At 39.9% G+C, this 15,052-nt stretch overlaps 1 protein-coding gene across 2 annotated transcripts in view; it reads right to left on the reverse strand.

Moving 5' to 3' along the window:
• Nucleotides 1-15,052, reverse strand: part of sbno2b (strawberry notch homolog 2b) — a 63,563-nt gene that overhangs the window by 46,554 nt on the left and 1,957 nt on the right. The gene's annotated exons all lie outside the window — the stretch shown is intronic.

Raw genomic sequence — 15,052 nt, forward strand, 5'->3', positions numbered from 1 at the left:
ATGGGGGATAGCATAATTTCCATTGATTAGGCATAAAAAATTTAGCTCCACTGACCCTTCACTTGTTGACAATGACATTAACTTTGAGAAAAGTTGATCCACTATTTCTACACAAAATAAACAGCTCAGTTATATCAAATAATTCACAGTATATAAAAAAAGAAATAGAGAGAGTGTAGAAGGCTATACTTGTACATTTTATTTTGACATAGCGTCCAAAAACAGGAACTGGGAAACAAGAATAAAATGAAACTTAATGCTTTAAAGTGTTCTGTTAATCTTCTGTTATCACACTTGGAGGCCCTGCTCACTCACAAACTAAACTGAGTCTTATTCATAATGCAGTGTAAGCTTATATGTATTGATTGATTGACAGCCCTCATTAGCTGGATGTCATCTGACGTGACTGAATGTTCACTAAGGACCAATTAAATGCACGGCAGGAGGTCCAATCAGAGCCAGCTTCTGTTTTATAAGCCAATGGTTGTCAAGTTAGAAAGCTATTTGACACAGTTACCTCTACATATTAAAAACTGTATCATTTTTTAAAATGGTCTTGTTTTTGGTGTTATATTTCCTTAAAGTCTTGATAACAACGTAATAACAATGAAGTGCTAGTTTCTTTTTTGACAACTCAAGCTTATTTCATTATAATATGGTTGGAGACAGCTGGCTAGACTAGACTGGTTTACATTAAGTTGAACAATTCATTGATCCACCTCTTTAAGGGTCATGAGAACCAAAATATAACTTCTTAATGAAAAAAAAACTGAATTTTGTGTTCAACAAATAGAGTGTGAACTCCATCAGTTTGACCTCACAATGCATGTCTGTGTAACATCAGTAACACTCCCTTGCCCCAAACTAATCATACTGTTACCTCCCTTCCCTCTCGGGCCCTCCCCTCGGGTTGCTCTCAATCAGGAACAGGCCAGACTCGTTCACTTGGGACAAAGCTGAGGTAATAAATCCTAATAGAGTTTATGAGGGCCCAAAAAAGAGGGCTTTGTGTGCCATGGTCTGTGTGCATGTGAACCTGCATGTGTGTGTGACTTAACATAGTCAATACTCACAAAGCTAACACAGAACAGGAGGCTATCTTACCCTCGAGCTGCCAGCCTGATACCGGACGGATAAGGGTTAAGCAAATATGAGAAAGCTTGATGCAAAGAACCAGCTGGCAAACTTTGCAGGTAGTAAGACTTCAGCAAAAGGAAATGAGATATTTTAGCCTGAGCTTCCGTTATCCAGATGAATGCGAGGGCAGAGAGAAGCAAAGTAGCCTGGGGGGTGGTAATGAGAGAGTGTGTATTGAGAGCCTTGAGATGGCCCCTTGACGCAGGAGATACGTACTCAGTGCAGAAAGCAGTAAATATAGCAGAGCTAAAGGAACTTTCAGCTTAGCTGGGTAAAATATTAACATATTCAATCTTTTTTTAGCTGAACATGCAGACTACAAGTTTGGCAACAAAATGGGCGCTTGTGCTGCATCTGTCACAGGTCAACACCAGCCTTCAATCTGGAGTTACTTGGGTGTAGGGCTGAACGATTTTGGAAAATAATTTAACGGCAATTTTTTTAGACCAATATTGCGATTTAGCATACGATTGTTCACTTAACACAAGTTTTAAGTCATTTTATAGTACGACTAACCAACAAAAGATACTGTTAGCATTTAAACAAGTCTTTTTTACATTTCTTAATTGAAAAAGAAAAAGGAAAACTGTGAAATTTTACTGACCTCCAGTTGTCAGTAACGGTGACAAACCATACAGAAAAAGGTGATAAAGGGGTATGGCTCTACAATCCACTGGATGGATCTTTGTAGTTCACAGGGGTTTTTTTGCCAGGAAAAAAAACAGCATTTTGACTTTTGCTGGTTTTAAAGGAAGACCAAGTACAAGTTACTATATTCCCTCCAGGTCTGTGTACATGAAACTTTTTTTTTCCAATTGCAGCCTTTGCGATTTGAAAATTGCATTCTGTTACATTGCGATCTTGGTTTAAAATTGGGTTGGGTGTAGGCCTGTCAGGATAATCAATAAATCAATTAACCCAACGATAAATAAAAACGTCCTTGGTAAGTTTGCCAGCCTCGATAAACTGACACCTGCATGCATATTTGTTTTCCTCCTCTCTTTCAACCAAAGAGGCTGAATGAGAAGATGGCTCACTACGTCTATCTTCCCTAACATCGGGGTTGATAGGTTTTATAGCGGATGTAGTGGATTTAAAGCGGAGTGAGCATCCGTCAAAAATGCAATTTTTGGCATCTTTTGCGAAGCGTGAGCTCATGAACACCAACGAGCTGATATGACGCATTTGTTTGAAAATAGTGGCGACGAAGAAGAAGAAGGGGAGGTGCAGCGGAGCCTTGTTCTTTGACAATCCGCTCTTACTATATTTATATACTTATTATAAATAAAGTATTTTATTTTATTTTCTATTCTATTCTATTCTATTCTACTGAGGCTTTTGGTCTGCAAAGTAAATAGAAATAAAAGCGCCAAATGGTGGGCGCTCAAAGACAGCTACATTGCCAAAGAAATGCAGCCCTTCAATATGGTTGAAAGCCAGAAGTGTTAAAAATGTTTGACTGGGAAGAAGTACATGTTACAAACAATTCAGGAACTGTATAAACTCCCTTTTATTTATTAAGTGTTGTTTTTTTCTTTTTTGGAGTTCTGTTTTTTCTTCAGAGACAGGGTCTATGTTTTATTGTTTTTGATTAGTATTAATTATTTTCATCGACATGTATTTTTTTACTTAAAGAGTCCATTTCATTTTCATTGTATTTTTTTCTCTTTCTTAAATTTATTATATTTTTTGTTTAATTTATTTTATTTAAAAGATCCTGACCTTTTGATTACAGTTAAATACTCTTAAGAAATTAAAGTTTCTTGCTTTTGATATGGCGTACTCACGTTATTATCCCATTTATCATAATTACATCAATGAAGTAAAAAAAAAAAAAAAATAATAATAATATTGACAATAATATCGTTTATCTGCAATAATATTTTGGAAAATTATCGCCTAGCAAAATTTGTTATAGTGACAGATCTATCAGGGACCGTTTTCACAATGGTTTTAGGGTGAAACGCAAAAGTACGCTCTCTAAACAGTAAGCCATTGTTTTTGGTGGAAACGCTGCCGTCATGCTCCACTTCGCACAAGTGCATACAACAGTACTGTATATACCACCATCATGGCCTTCCATGTTGTGCATGTGCTGCTCAATCTGCCAACTGTCTTGTGCATTTGTTGCACCACTTCTGCACTTAGTATTTGCCAATACGCCAGATGATCGGCCCAGCTCTACATTGGTGGAGATCTCCAAAAAGCGGCTTTTGGACAAGACAGTTATAGCGCCAACTACAGGCCTGGGATGCTTACTACAGCATTTACAATCCCTCAGCGGTTCAGTGTAAACGCAGATTTTTTTCACTACGTTTTAGCATTTTTCAGATGAAATGTTGTCGTGTAAACGGGGCCTCAGATTACATCCAGGGTGTGACAAAGGTCAGTGAAGTGTTAATGTGTCATTATTCTGTAGTGTAGGGGTATGATACACAGCTTTGTTCAACAATAAACTGGTGTGAATAAGCAGATAATGTGATCACCCAGTGCACATTCCAAAACAGAAGAAACGGCTCAATAAGTGTGACAGCTGAAAATACTTGGAGCTCTCCTGTTAAGCCCTCACAGCCCTGTGCTGCTAATCCATCACCTTCTTCAACCTCAGCCTACCACCACAGACAGAATGCCTTTCCACCAATGCCTTAATCACCCAGAGCCAGGTCCCCCTGTCCCTCCTGTGCCATGCCAGTTACTGTCTCCTAGCAACAGAAGAATGTCTATCTCTGTCCCCTGTTCCCAAACCCCCAACCCTCACAGCAAGCTCCTGAGGATAATCGATACTGATCATTGTAAGAGTGGGCCAAGAGATCCCCTTCCTGTAAGGCCTGTCATTACAGAGAACAACAACATACTCCCCCACCACTGCATGAGGGAGACAAGTGAGGAAGGTGATGAAGACAGCTTTGAGTAAGGAGAGGAGGGTGGAAGAAAGAAAAAAGATAAAGAACAAAATGTGCTCATTGCAAAACAGTGGCACAATGGGTTCATTCATCAAAAGGCAGCACACACATAAAGCGTGAGTATAACTGTGACTGGAGAGTCAAAAAAGTACAACTGAGCAGAAAAAAATCTGGATCTGAGGTCTTTATAAAAACTATTTAATGTGATGAGTCTGTCTTACTGAGGACAGGAGGGTGAGGGCAGAATGAAACATCAAACCAGGAATTTAAAGGAGTGGTGATAGAATGACCAAGAGAGAGGAAAAAGGAAAACAAGAAAATAAGGTAAAATAAAGCCAAGAAAATAAAAATAAGAAGAGAAGAAATCAAAAGAGGTAAAGAAAGATAGAGGTGGAGGTAGAGAGGGAGAGACTCTTGCTGTGTAATCTGTTAAATCTGTTAATTACTTCAAAGGTTACTGCTGCTTTTTGTACAACCCCCTCCCATGTGTGTCTCCTTCCATCTCTCTCAGTGGGTGGCCAAGCCCAACTCTACGCTTGCTGTAGGAGGGATTAAACCATTTCATGGGTAGTACTGGTTCAGCCTTTAAGAACTGAAACAAGCCAAAGTACACAGGGAGACCAGTTCCAGCAGGAGCACTGCAAATATGGAGATTTAGTGATTATAGAACAATTATTTTCAGCTTCAGGTTTGTGTAAAACACTTTTCCTGCCTGTCAGTCAGACAGAAGTTTACTAGTCCCACACCTGTTACTTTAAAAACACAAGCTGTGGATTCACTGTGTCTGATTTTGGTTTGAACACCCAACATTTTGTTTCCAGGAGGAAGGAAGCAGAGCACAGCCAGCAGCAGGAAAGAGAACATGTTGGTGGCCTTCGGTGGATATCAGCGGTGGTCAGAGCACATGGAGATCATCCAGGGATGTGTGACTTCCTTAAGCTGCTAAGTCACGATAAGCGCTCACGAGGAGAATCACCATCCTCGCCTGGCGCATGTGCCACCTTACTCACAAACTCACGCGCACATGTGGAGTGTGGATCAAACTTCTGCAAGTTATTTCTGGGTTTGCTTTCATTGTCAACGCTTCAGTTATATAAAATAAAGTTAGTGTTTGTGTAATTTCAAGCAGTTTCATACAAGTGTTGCATGGAAACATCTCAGAAAAGTTCACACTAATTTTAGAGTCTTCTTCACAGTTCTTTCTGAATTTACTTTAATGGTGTAGGTTTGAAAGGGAAAAAAAAAATCCATATTCATTCCTTTAAACTTGTCCGTCTGACCCGTTGAAAACTGTGGCTTCACAACCGTTCCACAGGAATGTCTCTGCGTCAAGCCATTCATGTCTTACTGCTTTTCATCGAGCCTGTATACTAAATCCTTCTTAGAGTACGGAGAAAATCCTCCAACACAAAGCTCTGCTTCATCTTCATCAGGCACAATCTTAAATCAGTGGTGGCACACATGGCATTCAGTAGAAACAGCTAAGAATATTTTCCAATTCCATTTCAAGTGAAGAAGCCATCAAAACGTGACATGTGTCATTTTGCTCTAATGTGCATGACGCTGACTGAAACTTGATTTTTCTTCATCTTTGTGTCTGGGAAAATGCTCAAACGTGACCTCAGGGCAGCTACTGCTGTTGCGAATGAGGTCTTCATTGGAAAGGTCAGAAAAAAGTCAGACGAACCATGAAAAGAGGTGACAGTAAATTATTTAAAGGAGCCGCTAGAAGTTTCTAAGTGATCTTACAAAAGTCTCCCTTTGAGTTATATGCCTGATGGTAAGCCAAACTTTAAAATGAGATTATCAGCACCAATATTACAGGTTATTCTGAAATGCTACCTCTTAGCTTCCTGATTGGGTTGAGCAGGATCGGACTGATTTACAGCACGTCCAAGTCTCTGTAACAACACCACGCTGGCTGATGAAGTTTAAGCTAAAGCTTAAGACACAAGCTAAAGGCTAAACTGTTTGTGATAATGCCCTAACCCACAGTTAGCAGTTATTCAGCAGTGGTCTGTTCAAACTTGAGAGTCTATCAATAAAATGGGGAGTGCAGTTGCATTAGCTCTGCTTGATATATGACTGGCAAGACACAGCTAACCAGGATTTACTAACATTACACCTAACCGTCATGTCTCAGAGCACTGAGCTGCCAGCTGGGCTAAATATAGACAGCTAATAAACTACTAACAAACTGACAGTGTTTTCTTTTTGTCACATTAGCCTACAAATACGTTGGAGCACCGGACTGCCGATAGCCCTACATAAAGCCCGCTACTACTACGATTGCTTGTTGACACGTTTCAAACTGTATCACTATGAAACTGTACTGATAAGTACCTTACCGTGGTGCGTTGTATCTAGACCTGTCACGATAACAAATTTTGCTAGACAATAATTTTCCAAAATATTATTGCCGATAAACGATATTATTGTCAATATTATTTGATTTTTTTTTTTCAATTTTTTTCATTGATGTAATTATGATAAATGGGATAATAAAGTGAGTACACCATATCAAAAGCAAGAAACTTTAATTTCTTAAGAGTATTTGACTGTAATTAAAAGGTCAGGATCTTTTAAATAAAATAAATTAAACATTTTACTTTGCCGACCAAAAGCCTCAGTAAGAGCAGATTGTCAAAGAACAAGGCTCCGCTGCACCTGTGGGGTATGATACACAGCCCCTTCTTCTTCTTCGTCGCCACTATTTTCAAACAAATGCAACATATCAGCTCGTTGGTGTTCATGAGCTCACACTTTGTTCATTCTGATAAAAAAACAAAATATCCCACACTAGGACTGTGGCAGGCTGCTTAAGAACCGTATCTTTCGTGCCATCACTCATATCAGCGTGTGTTTCCTCCTTACCCCTCAGGACGCTCGCTTCAGCTCTCTCTTCACCCCAAAGATCGCATTTTTGACAGATGCTCACTCCGCTATAAATTCGCAAAATCCGCTATAGAACCTATGCACCCCGATGTTAGGAAAGATAGACGTAGTGAGCCATCTTCTCATTCAGCCTCTTTGGTTGAAAGAGAGGAGAAAACAAACATGCATGCACATGTCAGTTTATCGAGGCTGGCAAACTTACCGAGGACGTTTTTATTTATCGTTCGGTTAATCGATTTATTGATTATTGTGACAGGCCAAGTTGTATCAGGTAAAAAATTGTCATGAACAGACAAAATTTGTGCCCACCCGATCTCCTTTTAATTAACACAGTCATTACAACAGTGTCAGTGAGACTCCAGGCCAGAAGGTGGCGAGGCAGTCCAATTAAAACAACCCCCCCCCCCAAAAGCTTCTTTAAGTTTGAACCAACATACTCAGTCTGTGTGTAGTGCACAGAAGTCCTCTTTAGCATCATGTAACTACCTTTTTTTGGCATCAGTCCCTTTACTGTTGTGTGTCTGTTCCCTGTGCCATCTGATGGAGATCATACAATCCACTACCAATCTGAATCCATCAGCATCACCAGTAATCAGGTTAAAAGTGATCAGGGTTCTGCTGCCCCACGCGGAGCAGCAGGGGGGCTGTTAGCTGGTTATGATTGCTTCGAATGTCTGGATTCATTAGCGACTGTGATAAAATATTCATAAAAGGAACAACTTACTTCCCAGGGAAGCACGTGGCTTCGTCATTGAAAACAGCCTACATTATTAATGAGCACCTTTTTTGGCACAAAAGGCCTCTCCTTGCCTGTGTGAGCGACACACACAGAGGACGCACACCATCAAGCACATACATCGCAGAGCACCGACACCAGCTACCAATCTGGTCCTGCTCCTCTTCCCACAAACAGAATTTCCACTCCGCATCACAGACACATGGAGGGGCTGTGAACGGCTCAGTGACTGAGGAGGACACTGGATAGAGAGTAATGATCGAATGACTGTGTAACCGTATCTGCTGTCTTATCAAAAGCCGGGAAATGGAAACAAATTGGGTTTTAAGAGCCTGTTGTTATTGCATTTCGCCTGTTCAAATATTTATCAAAGAGTTTCTCTGTCCTGGGACATGACACAAGAACACATCCAACAAGCATGTAGTCATTTTAATAATTTGGTCTGACTGAAAAACAGTGTTTAGAAGATTGAGCAACCCACAAAGAAAAAACAGTTTGTCTTAATTAGATGATCATCAACCTACGAGTGGCTCTTCAGCACCAACTTACTGCACTGATAAATATCTCTGTGCCCACAATAACCCACTGAATGAGACATCAAGGGGAAATATCAGTAAAATGTGAACTTAATCAAGCTTGTATGGCAGAGAGGATGCCTTTGTTGTGGTGGAAAAGAGAGGAACAAGTTGGTAGCAAAGGTCAGGGTAAAAAAAGAAAGATGGTATAGACACAGAAGAGTTTAATGATTACAGACTTTACCACAGTGATGCTGAGTGAAGCAGAGACAGATCAAAATAACGTTGCAGAGGTTTGATGATTCTGATTATCGAAGGAAATCCAGAAAAAGATCAAAAAGTGATGATCTTCGAGAGAAGAAGGATCCACTTAGCTGTTAGTTCCTCAGAAAGGATGACTGCTCTGGTTTAACTGGTCAGGTATGCGGCCAACTTAGAGCTGAACAAGTGGAAAAAGCTAGACGACAACAACAGGGATGTTTTGTTTGTTAAAAATGTGCAGAGCATTGATTCTACATTGAGCATCTTGCTACCAGCACTACCTCTGTGTGCGTGTGTGTGTGTGTAAGGGGGTGTAACATTCTGAGATTATCACAGGTTTGTGAGATAATTGAGTTGTTGCTCTCACTTTCCCACATCAGATCCTACTGCCCTGCGTTTTGCTTGCTGTGCTCGACCTCATTATTCTTTCTTTCTGGATCAGATTCAGCTTTTGATTGTTAATTAATGATTATCTCACATCTTCATTGATTTGATTTTAAGCAAACATACCTGAAAAAGCCATCTTTCTCATTGTTACACCTCCTCACTGTGTGTAGCATCTTTTTCACTCGGCTGTGTCTGTGACAAATCTACGGACTGTATTCGTAATGGTCAGGTCACATCTCACCCATTGGGAATTTTGAAGCCAAAAGACTGGCTCCACTGGCAGTGACAAACCGAGATGGTGAAACAGCGGAATGCACAGAGGGGACCTGGCTTTCAGGGTCATAGACTGACGTCACACCTGTGTTTCTCCCCAAAACACATTAACCTTACTGAGAAAACATCAGAGATCCTTCAGTGAGGTCTAAAGCAGAGTAAGCGTGGGTTTGAAGCTGACAGTCATGGCTGTGGAGAGTGAGTAGACTCTCATGGTAGAGTTCACTAAAGCCCCGTTTCCACCAAGCAGTCCAGTTTAGATCAGTACCGTTTGGTACGGCTGGATCAGGTAAGCCTGGTCTTGTTTGTGTTTTTACAGACAACCGTGCCCCCTCTTGGTAAGTGATATGTAAGCCAGAAGCTGATAGTTTTGTTAGTTACATAATAGCGTCACGGCATCAGTGTACATTACTAATAAATCCAAAGAAGAAGAAAAATAGGACACAGTAGACAAAAAGCAATGATGGACAAGATCCAGCAATGTGTCTTCTTTGTGATTTCCATTTGGATCTTTGTTTCAGAGAAGGCTGTTTGCCGCAAGGACAAATACAGCCACTTACAACCAATCAATGGACTACAGTGTTGTAGCGCTACCTTCTGGGGTTGGACTGGTTTGTCTGGCACCCCAACCTAAGGGTCCCAAAAAGTGGGACAGTTCATCTCAGTTATTTGGGGATTTGTCTTGGGATTAGTCCATGGAAACGCCAAAAGATAAACCAAAATTAACCACTTGGTGAATACTGGGCTCAGGTTTCGTCTGGCTAGCCTTACTCTACTTTAGTAATCCGGGCCAGGGTAATAAAATCAAAATAAACTGAAGAAATTTAAATACACGAACAATAATCGGCAAAATAACTTAAACTTACAAAAACCACGTTTGACAAAAAAATATTTAAGAAGAGTTAAAAATGTACTGTTTGGCATCCTCTCCTCTTTAAACATCACAGAGGCAAGATTTATGATCTTTACAACAGCCAGTCAGCAGAGGGAGCTCTACATTTTTTTGCATCAAAGCAAAAATCAGTAATTTTTCTGGTTAAATTCATTCCATTCAAACATACAGTCTGTAAACAAATCCAGGATGTTTTAAAGTCAAGCAATGTGGTTTCTAAGTTTATTACTTTTTCAAGCAAACATGTATTTTTTTAATTGCCTAAATTGCCATTTTTACTTCCACAAATTTGCAAATCTACAATCTAAGAAATTTATGACATCATTTTCACAATTTGAAACTTTGACTTCAAAACTCATCTCCCATACTTTTTCACATTGCACACGACAGTAACGAGAAAATAAAACAGAAACATTTTTTTCTACAGCTGTCAAAAAGGCATTTAAGATTGATGTATGTCCTGTTTTGGAAATAAAAGTGTTTGGTATAAAACATATATTTTCTATATATGATAAAAGTCTAAAATCGTTGCTGAAGTATATAACATTACTTGGAACCTTGATCATTTAGAAAGACTGAAAATTAAAAGCCTGGAACCTTTGAATAGTCGACAGCAGAATGATAACATAAAAATATCAACTCAAAAAAGCACTGCTCTTTGCAGCAACTTGATGTGTATATATTTCATAAACATGCTGCTGTTTTTACTTTCAATGAGGATTGTTCCCTTCTCTTTTCCTGTCAACCTCATACAACATATAGACTTCTTCACAGTCCCGATATTCTCCCTCAGACATTGCCTACTTCCTAGTTCCATTAACAATCCTTTCTTTTATATAACAGCTCATTTAGCTGTTTTGTTTACAATTCTTCTATATGCTTCCCCACTGTTTCTCCATGGCCCCAATTTCCTCGTGTTCTTTGTTTCTCCATCTCCTCTGGCAGAGCAGGCCACTGGTGTTGGCCGTTGCCTCTCACCCTGCCTAACCCCCTGTTGGATTCTGCTGCTGATTGGAGGCAGCTGGCTCCCCAACTCTAAATCTCCTCCCCCTACCCACCCGTCTCAGCCCTGGTTATTCAGAGAGTCAGTCATAACACCACACATGAGCTATCAGATGCACATTTCGCAGGCAAACACAAGAGCAGGGGAGCAAAATCTAGGCTGCTAAACTGGAACATATGACAGAGGACAGATTTTAGCAAACGCTGCCAGAGCAATCATAGCTGCTGTGATAAATAAACAACAACAAAAAACCCTGTACTTTGAACTCTCTTTTCCCAGCCTAAAAGGAGGGATTTTTAATCACCGTGCTTCTCTTGAAATAGGAACCGGGGCATCTGCAATTTAGAATTTCAAAAGCTTCTAGTCTTTATGTTTAGGAATTTTAATGTAATTCTGTCTGTGCTGTAGAAATTGACAGGAGAGTGAATTCAGCTTCAGTTTGCTGAACTCTGCCCTACCTCTGCTCAAATCCAGACAGTACTTCACTCCACTCAGACTGACCTCGCTGCTCTGGCAGGCGTGAGAACATTGCACCACATGCAGAGCGTCGGGGTGCCTGTCTGTGTCTATCTTTCTTTCTGTGCCACTTTGCTATGCTACATGCATTTTATCTGCCTGGTAAAAGTGCTCTGCTTGAATAACAACATCACTGCGAGTCTGCAATGAACTGAAAATCTGTCACACACAGTCTCTTTAAAAAAATGATGTGAAAACAGTGAGGAGGGGATAAGATCGCAGAGGTTTAGCATTAACTTAGTTTTACGAACCAATTCTGTGAAAGATGTTTACAAAAAAAGGCAAAACAAAAGCTATAGACTGTCAAATATTACTCTAGTATGGGGTAAAGCTGCTTAGTCAAACTATTTTAAGTTTCAGTAATGGAGAACTTGCTTCCATTATGAACACCGCAGTGGTCTTTATCATGTTGAAAAGTTACAACATCCACAGTCCAGTACAAACTCGTGACTTGTGGTATTTTTGGTTTTGCATGTTATTAGCATCCATGCATTATTTTTTGCCTAAATGGTTCCGTTTGTTGATGCCTGTAAGTTAATGGTCTGGAATAAATATACTAGGGTTGGGACAATATGATTTTCTCACAATTTTATTCTTTTATAATTTTTTGGGGTGCCAATTCTATTTAAATTGTGACAGTTTTTATTTATAATTTGCTTTTTTGACACCAGATCATGTGAAAAAGATGAGTTATGATGAGTTTGTCTACAAACAGGAGCCATATTTTCCCCCAAAAAATGCACATCACATGTGAGTCAGTTTTTGAGATTATTTAGGGGATCTGACACCTCAACTTTTTCCCAATCCAGCTTATAAACAAGGACTAAAATGAAGAATTTGATTTAGAATAATAATAAAAAAGATCTTTGAACAGAAACCATGAGTTAATATCATTAACAAAAAAATCCAGTACTATGATACAACAATTTTTTTCTCTCACCCTTAAAAGATACTTTCCCTTGTAAGTCTGTTTAGAATTAGTTTCCGTTAAACATTGAGTGGTGAGGAGAGGCGGCAGTATGAGGAAGCACCACAGCTTTTCCAAGTCGTGGTGTGGTAAATAGCAGGCATGTTGCTTGGTAGGCGTCCTGCGTCTCTGATGTGTCACATAGAAAACATTTGCCTTTTTGGCCTCAGAAGCAGCATCACTGTGGACCACTTGAGCAGCAGCTCACTATCTCTCCTTCTCCCTAACCCACATTTGGGGAGGAGGCGAATAATAAGGGAAGAGCTACATGAATATATCACACTTTTTAACTTGTGTGAGCTCCATGACTTACATTTGCTAAGAACGACAGAAGCAGCTTGTGTTGAATCAAGGGTTTTAGTGTGTTTGAGTCCAGCGCTGGATGTTATCTTTATCTTTTAATCTGAGTGGAAGAGAATACCTAGGAACAGAGCTCCAAGAAAACACTCCCCCAGCCTGGGCCAAACTAAGACAACAAGAATGAGAACATTTATTGTGATTTAGCAATTTTTCTTTCAAACGTAGAAAAGTAAAAGTTCTTTCCCCTCCAAAAATAACACTCAATCATGGGTTCAGGACTATATTCTTAAGTACTGGAGCACACCTATGCTGCATGCCCATGAGTGTAATACTTCTTGTTTTCAGACTTACAGAGATTAGTTTCTGTATCACATTAAAATCCCTTTAGACCTGCTTAAACAAGTAACAGAACCTTTCCTAAGAAATCTAAACACCAAATTATGCCACACATGGAAAATAATTGTAGCACTGCTTGCCAGCGCCAATTCTGCCTTGACTAAAACACATTTAATCTTTTCACAAATCCTATCGCTACCACTGTTGCTTCAGTTAAAAAGCACAACAAAACACAAACACACATTAATCCATACAAACATATAATTGCAGTCTAGTTAAAACTTTCCTAAAAAGTTAAAATGAATAAAAACATTTATTCATCTAAAACATAGATCTAAAAATAGACACCTGCAAATTCACAAATAACTGGGGCCAGGACAAAGCTGGGGTACAGATTTTTCCCTTAAGTTTTGTTGGAGTTGAAGTGTCTAAGAAAAGCCTGTTATCAGAATAGTCAAACATGTACTCGCTTAATGATTTCTGTCTGTTTTGAGACAAACACAATGTTCTCTTTGCCCAGCAGGCACTTTGACACAAATATCCTGGGGAGCAAATAGTTGTCAGTTTTTCAAAAAACAGGAATGGTAAATATTTAGTCATGCTGTTTTGTTTGTGAAACACAATTTTGATGTGGATACAGCTACAGGGCCACAGTGGCAACAAATATCATTTTAAAGTCCAGGTGTGTATGTTAGGCCTCAAATCTCTCTCTTCATCCTCATTCTTCACAAAGGGCCGGTCATGAGCCACAACTAGAGCTTAAAAAAAAAAAGAAAAGGTCAGTCATCTATGGGGTCCCTGCCATTTTTCTCATGTTTCCTCCCTGGATGAGCCCCATTTTGAAATCCGTGTTTGCTCCACAAAAAAAAGGATGTTGACACACTTTTTCCACAGAAACCCATAAGGCTGTGGAGTCAGGAATGCCAGCATGTGGCATACTCTCCTGCATTTCAGTCATCTTTCACACAGCTCCCTGCAGCCTCAGAGATCCACACACCCTCCAGATCTGAATCCTCGTTGGGACAAGGGATACTCAACAGCCCTTTGTTGGAGACCTGTTTGTTTTTTTGTCACACAGAAGACGAACACTACGGCCATGTTTTCCTAACAACTGTCCCTTGTTCTTTCACTCTCTTCTGACAAAGCAAACATCCATGTTATGTTTAATACATGAACTATTATCTAATGAGGGCCAGATTCCGGGAAAGCAGGAACTGAATCAAATGTATTACCTAGCCCCGATTCCCCTCCTCCACTCCACATTTTTCACTCTCGCTCAAATCAGCCCACGGGCCATAAATGAGATTTATCACTGGCACAAATTGGGGAGGGGTGGAAAAGAAGCCAGGAAAGATGAAGGGAAAAGAAGACTGAAGGCCGAGTCACAGGGAGCAGGGGGGCTTGGGCCACTGCTGTATCACAGATAATATCCCAAAGAACTGGTAAATGCCATTTCCTGGGAATCTCTTTGTTGTTAAATGCATTTTACCAGGCATTACATTTATAAAACTCTTACATTCAGATGTTGTTTTAGCCCTTTTTCAATTGCTCATGTCCTGCTTTGTAAAGTACCTCCATGCTGTAGCTGCTCATCCTTCAGTTCCTGCAGGCTGTAAACACAATATCAACAGATCCTGTGTGTTGTGACCCTCCGAGTCCCTGCAGGGCACAAGCTATCAATGGTCTGTCACTCTCAAATTAGGTGGAAGGGGGTTGGGGGTGTAGCACTACCATGAACACACAAGCAGTGTGCAGGAGTTACCTTTACTGTGTTCTGGATGGAGAAAGTTGCATATGAAAACTAAAACATAAAAAACTGGTGAAATATGTGATATCTGTTCTCTCAACAACTATTTTTTTTCCAAACAAAACGTGTGATAATAAAAGCACCAATTCATTCCTGTTGGTTGTCTTTGAAAACAATATCTGAC

This window comes from Halichoeres trimaculatus, unplaced genomic scaffold, assembly GCF_033239565.1.
Source record: "Halichoeres trimaculatus isolate MK-OKI-2021-1 unplaced genomic scaffold, fHalTri1.1 fHalTri1_scaffold_4, whole genome shotgun sequence".
Lineage (NCBI taxonomy): Eukaryota > Metazoa > Chordata > Actinopteri > Labriformes > Labridae > Halichoeres > Halichoeres trimaculatus.